Here is a 6,000-nt window from a genome sequence, read left to right as displayed (position 1 = left end):
TTCTTCTGATGTCCATCCTCTTTGCCTTTCAGGATGGGGATTGAGCATTTTAGTTAGGGTCCTCTCTTTTGTTTAGTTTGTTTAGATGTACAGATTTTAGTGGGTTTATCCTATGTTGTATGTTTATATGAGTGAGTATATACCATGTGTGTCTTTTTGCTTCTGAGACAACTTACTCAGGATGATCCTTTCCAGATCCCACCATTTACCTGCAAATTTCATGATTTCCTTATTTTTCATTGCTGAGTAATACTCCATTATATAGATGTACCACAATTTCTGCATCCATTCTTCAGTTGAGGGGCATCTAGGCTGTTTCCAGCTTCTGGCTATTACAAATAAAGCTGCTGTTTTTTATGGGTGGTTTCTGTATTACATTCTTTGTCATTGTAATGAAACACCTGTCAAAAGCAACTGACTGGAAGAGGCGGCTACTTTGGCTCACGGTTTGGTGGCACAGTCTATAATGATAGGAAAGACATGGCAGTGAAAGTATGAGGCAGCTGATCTCTGCATCCAGTCAGGAAGCAGAGAGACAGATGAATGCTGATGCTCAATTTGTGCTCTATTATTGAGCCCCACTAACAAGCCCCTTACTGGGAGATTCTAGACAGGTACTCTGAGGCTGAGCCCCACCCCCACCCCCCATCCATTGCTGGGAGATTCTAGGAAAGCATTCTGCTACTGAACTTATACTCCTGCTTTTGATTTAAAAAATAATTTACTTATTTGTATATTATGAGTGTGTATCATTGGAAGTAGGGTGTGAGCATGTTATGGAGTTCATGTGTGGGTCAGAGGACAACTTTCAGAGTCAGTTCTCTCCACCATGTAAGTCCCAGGACTTGAACTTGGATCATCGGGTGTGGCTACAAGTGCCTTTGCCTACTGAGCCATCTCTCCAGTACAACCTTTGACTTTTTGAGATAGGCTCTCATTGCCTAATAGGTGGACTTTAAACTGTGATCTTCCTCTCTCTTCCTTCCAAGTGCCAGGACTACATGTGCACCAAGGTTCCACAGTTTAACTTTGGCTCTGTCTATGACTGCCCTCACTCAGTGGTCACTGTACTTTTTTGAAGCACCAGGATCCCTCCAGGTAAAGGCTATGACCATAAACAGGCTTCTGCTCGAATCTATGTTCTGGGTACTCATGCACCAGACTCTTCTACAGCTTTGAGGATGTCTTCTTTTCTTTTATTCTTTTCATTTTTGTTGTAGGAGATCCAGCCCAGAGCTTCGTGTTACACCCCTGGAACCCAGCCACTCTGGGTCCTGTTCTCTCTCCCCTGTGGTCCAAGCCCCTGCTCCATACCCTTCAGGTTGCTGACTGAGAGCTGGCTGCATTTGTGTGGACAGCCCAGAATCCCTCCTCTGGGATGTTCTCCAGGGTCTGGCTAGCCATCTGAATGTCTGCTGCCATGGATACCCTTCTAAAATTCTTCTGTTGTCATGGTCACGGGGGACTGGAATAGACTGGTTTACTTGGCCAGGCTCTTCCTTATGGCCCTGGTGTTACACACTGAAGTGTGTTTTCATGCCCCAATAGAATATGCTGAAACACTAAAACCCCTCAGTGTGTCTATATTTGGAAATAAGAACTTTATAGATTCATTTTAATTTTTTGAGACAGGGTCCTACTATGTAGACCTGTATGGCTAGCCTGGAGCTTACTATGTAGACCAGGCTGGTCTCTAACTCAGAGATCTACCTGCCTCTGCCTCTCAAGTGCTGAGATTAAAGGTGTGTCCCACTGTGTCTGGCCTATTTTTATTTTTATAATTAAGACATTATAAGACATTTATAATGTCTTACTGTGTGTGCACATGAGTGTAGTTGCCTGCGGAGGCCAGGAGTCAGATCCTTTGGAGCAGGAGTTTGTGAGCCTCCTGAGGTAGGTTCTGGGAACTGAACTGGGTCCTCTGAAAAAGCAATAGGTGCCCTTAACCGCATCTTAATGTGTCAAAAAGCAAAGACAGGGAGGAAGCGGGTCTCCATCACAGTCTGGAAGGATCACCCTCCATCGACCTTCCTCCAGTTAGGCGCTACCTTTCAAAGGCCTCTCAAATCTCCCCAAACTACCACACACGAGAAAGGGTGGGGTGGGGTGGGAGAGGATGGGGGGAGGGTCGCTTTCAAAGCACAGCACGGAGGAAAGGGCAGCCCAGTGTCCTGGCTGGAATCGACCTCAAGATTTTCTTACTTCAGCCCCTCATGCGTTCGGATTATGGGTGCATGTTATTGGCTTAAAGATGGACTTTGGGCTGGAAAGATGGCTCAGCTATTAAGGGTGCCTAATGTTTTGTTTTGGTTTTTTATTTTCAAGGCAGGGTTTCTTTGGGTAGCCCTGGCTGTCCTGGAATTCACTCTGCAGATCAGGCTGGCCTTGAACTAATGCTGGCATTAAAGGCCTGTGTCACCACCACCCTGGCTAAGTGTTTGGTGCTTTTCCAGGGGGCCTGATTTTAGCTCCCAGAACCCACACGGAAAGGTGCAGTTGCCTATAACTCCAGTTCAGGCTATATCCTCTCCAGGCCTCTGTGGGCACTGACACACACATGCATCTACCCACAGACATATACACACATACACGTGTGTGTATAAGGTTAAAAATGTTAAAGACAGACCTGTCTGCTTCAAGCTGCTGTATGACTCTTCAGTGCAATTCTGTGAGGGAGACTGCATTTTTAATTATTTAATTACTCAGTATGTATGGGTGTTTTGCCTGCATGTGTGTCTGTGCATTAGATACATACAGTGCTCTGAGGCCAAAAGAGGGCACTGGATGGAAAGGGTTAGACTAACTTTGTAACCTGTATGTCTTCTAAAGCCTATAGTTTTGAGTTTTAGGTTCCGGTTAAGCTAAAGCCTCTTAGTACCTTTCCAGAGAATGGAAAAATGTGACCTTATCCATGAGGACAGATAGAAAAAAAAAAAGGCAAGCAAGCAATGACCTTCACTCAGCAAAAAGAAAAACTCCTGTCTTTGAGATAGCATTTCTTAGCAACAAACTTAGACTTCTTCTGAGTAGCTTTTGACCTCCAGCCAAAAGTCTGTAGCCCCTAATCTTCAAGGATGAGCTAACCACCCCCACCTTCAATTGCAGCTGCATCCACACTTGGCAGGACTGGCCAAGCTTGAGCACCTAAGACTAACCAATTATCTTACTTTATAGCTTCCTCATCCGATCCTAAATTGCCAAGACTGCAACTTCAAATCTCCCGAAATTTTTCTTTTAAAAACCTAAAGGCCTTTGTCTCCCGGTGCCACTCTTTGCTGACCGGCAGGGGTGACCCCATTGCGCAATGGTTAATAAACCTCTTGCTTTTGCAACGAGTCTTGGTCTGGGGGAGTTTCTGGGAAGGGCACGATCTTGAACTCCTGAGCTGTGAGACCCCAGGTCTTACAGGATCACCTGGATTGGAGTTAGCGATGGACGTGGCCATGTGGGTGCACGAGATTGAGTGTCCTCTGCAAGAGCAGCCAGTGCCTTCAACTGCTGAGCCACTGGGCCAGCCCGAGCTTGGGATCTTTTTAATCCTTGGCCGTTAACTAAATGGAGATCCAGAGAGAGGAACTGATTCATCCAAGGTCAGAGCTAAGGCTGAACGTATCTTGTCTGTCCCTCTCTGAAGAGTCTTGGAGGCTTGTCCCCTTACACCATGAGAACAAACCTCAGAGTCGATTTCCCCCAGGCTCTATCCAAAATGGCTCTGTAGCTGAGAATTCCAGTGCAATTGGGTAAATTACAGTTGAGTAGATGAGGCGGGACAGGTTTGAAGAACAGAAAACCACTTCCAAACTATCAAGAGCCTGAAGGGAGAAATGCTAGTCTAGAGATTGCAACATCCACGGCATAAACATAATCCCTCAGTCACCTAGGAGACATGCAACTGTTTTCACTAGCTCACTCCTGTTCTGAGACATGGTTTCCCAGGCAAACTTGGCAGTGGGACAATTCCCACAGCATCCTGAGTGTGTGGGTGTGTTTTACTGAGCTTGAGATCACTTGGGAGTTAAGGCTGAGGATGTGGCTTCATTGGTAAAGTATTTGCCTAGTGCCTTAGTTAGGTTTCTATTTCGGTGATGAAGCGCCATGACCAAAAGCAAGTCGGAGAGGAAAGGGTTTATTTGGCTTACACTCCCACATTGCTGTTCATCATTGGAGGAAGTCAGGACAGGAACTCAAACAGGGCATGAACCTTGAGGCAGGAGCTGATACAGAGGACACAGAGGGGTGCTGCTTACTGGCTTGCTCCTCCTGGCTTGCTCAGCCTGCTTTCTTTTCTTTTCTTTTTTAAATGATTTATTTATTTATTTGTAAATTGTTTTGCCTGCATGTATGTCTTTATGAGGGTGTCAGATTATTGGGGGGGGGGGAGTCTGCCAATAGCACTCAGACCCCTCAGACTCAGGAAATTGATTCCAAACTGGTGATTTGTTGAATGTTCTTTTCCAAAAGATTTTGATCAGGGATGCAGTTGGACTCAGGAACCAAGGCTAAGCCCCTAGGCCATTCTCATGGCCTGTGTTTATACGGAAAAAACCACAAACAGGTGTATTTGCAACATTTTAGCTACCTAGACAAAGCAATGCTCTCTAACCTTGGCTAACATACATATGTTTAAACACAGGTATAGATTGTTTGAATAAATGAAAATATACAAGCTTTTCATCTGAGTCTGGTTGATTTCGTTTTCCATAATGATGTCCAGTTCCGTTTGTTTTCCCAAAAATGACATAATTTCATTCTTTCAAGCCAAGGGGCCAGTGAGGTGGCTCAGAAAGTAAAGGGGCTTGCTGCCAAGGCTGACAACCTGAGTTTGATCCCTGAGACCTACACACTAGGAGAAAACCAATTTCTGCAAGCTGTCCTCTGACCTCCACACATCAATTAAGCCCAGTAAAACCCTCCATGCGTAAATGTGTATTTAAATGATTTTTAAATTTTATTTCATTTATATGTATGGGGGTTTTGCCTACATGTAAGCCTGTACACCATGTGTGTGCCTGGTACCTGTGGAGGCCAGAAAAAGACATCAGATTCCCTGGAACTGGAATGACAGAAGGTTGTGAGCCCCCTGGAGTGGGCGTTGGGAACAGAACTGAGGTCCTCCGGAAGAGCAGGAAGTGCTCTTAACCAGCTGAGCCACCTCCCCAGCTCCCTGTTGCTTTCCTAGTGGAATTATTCTGGTGAGAGTCATGTGGAATCTCGGTGTTTTGGTTTTCAGTTCCCTGGTGGCTAAAAAAGGATATCAAACTTTTTTTCATGTATTTGCTGGCTGTTTGTACTTCTCCTTTTTAGAACTGCCTTTTCAATTCACTTGAATTTTGTTTTTCTTTTGAACTATGGAAAATCACTCTTCCCTGTCACCAGCTGGCACACATCAATGGCATGCTTAGGAATGGGGGCTAATTCTGAGGGCTGGGCCTCAGTCCGTTCCTACTAGGCTCAACTCTGCCTTTAGCTATTTCATGTCTTCTTTTTATCTTTATGTCATTCATTTATTATTTGTTTGTTAATGTCTTTATTTATTGTGTATATGTGTGTGTGACTGTGTGTACGGACAAGTGCACCAGTGTAAGGCCAGACATCCGCTGTCTGCCTCAGTTGCCCCCTACCTGTGTGTGTGTGTGTGTGTGTGCGCGCTGTAGGAACCTGAGTGGGTGGGTGCACATACATGAATGTGAATATGCAGAGGCCGGCGGAGGACATGATGAGTTCCTCTCTTTTCTCTATCTTGTTTCCTTGGAATGGGGTCTGTCACTGAACCAAACCTCACCGTTCTATCTAGCTGGTTAGTCAGCTCCCAGGATCTGCCTCTCTCTGCCCCAACACAAGCTACAGGCACTCCCAACCATGCCTGTTTTTGTTTGTTTGTTTGTTTGTTTGTTTTGTTGTTGTTGTTTTATGTGGATGCTGGAATTTTTATGTTTTAGCCTTAGATCTTGTCTTGTGGCTGTGGAGATATACCATGACCATGGCAACTTTTATAAAGGA

Source organism: Psammomys obesus, unplaced genomic scaffold, assembly GCF_907164565.1.
Source record: "Psammomys obesus unplaced genomic scaffold, mPsaObe1.curated_primary_1811, whole genome shotgun sequence".
NCBI classification, from domain to species: domain Eukaryota; kingdom Metazoa; phylum Chordata; class Mammalia; order Rodentia; family Muridae; genus Psammomys; species Psammomys obesus.
This window is presented reverse-complemented; position numbering follows the sequence as displayed.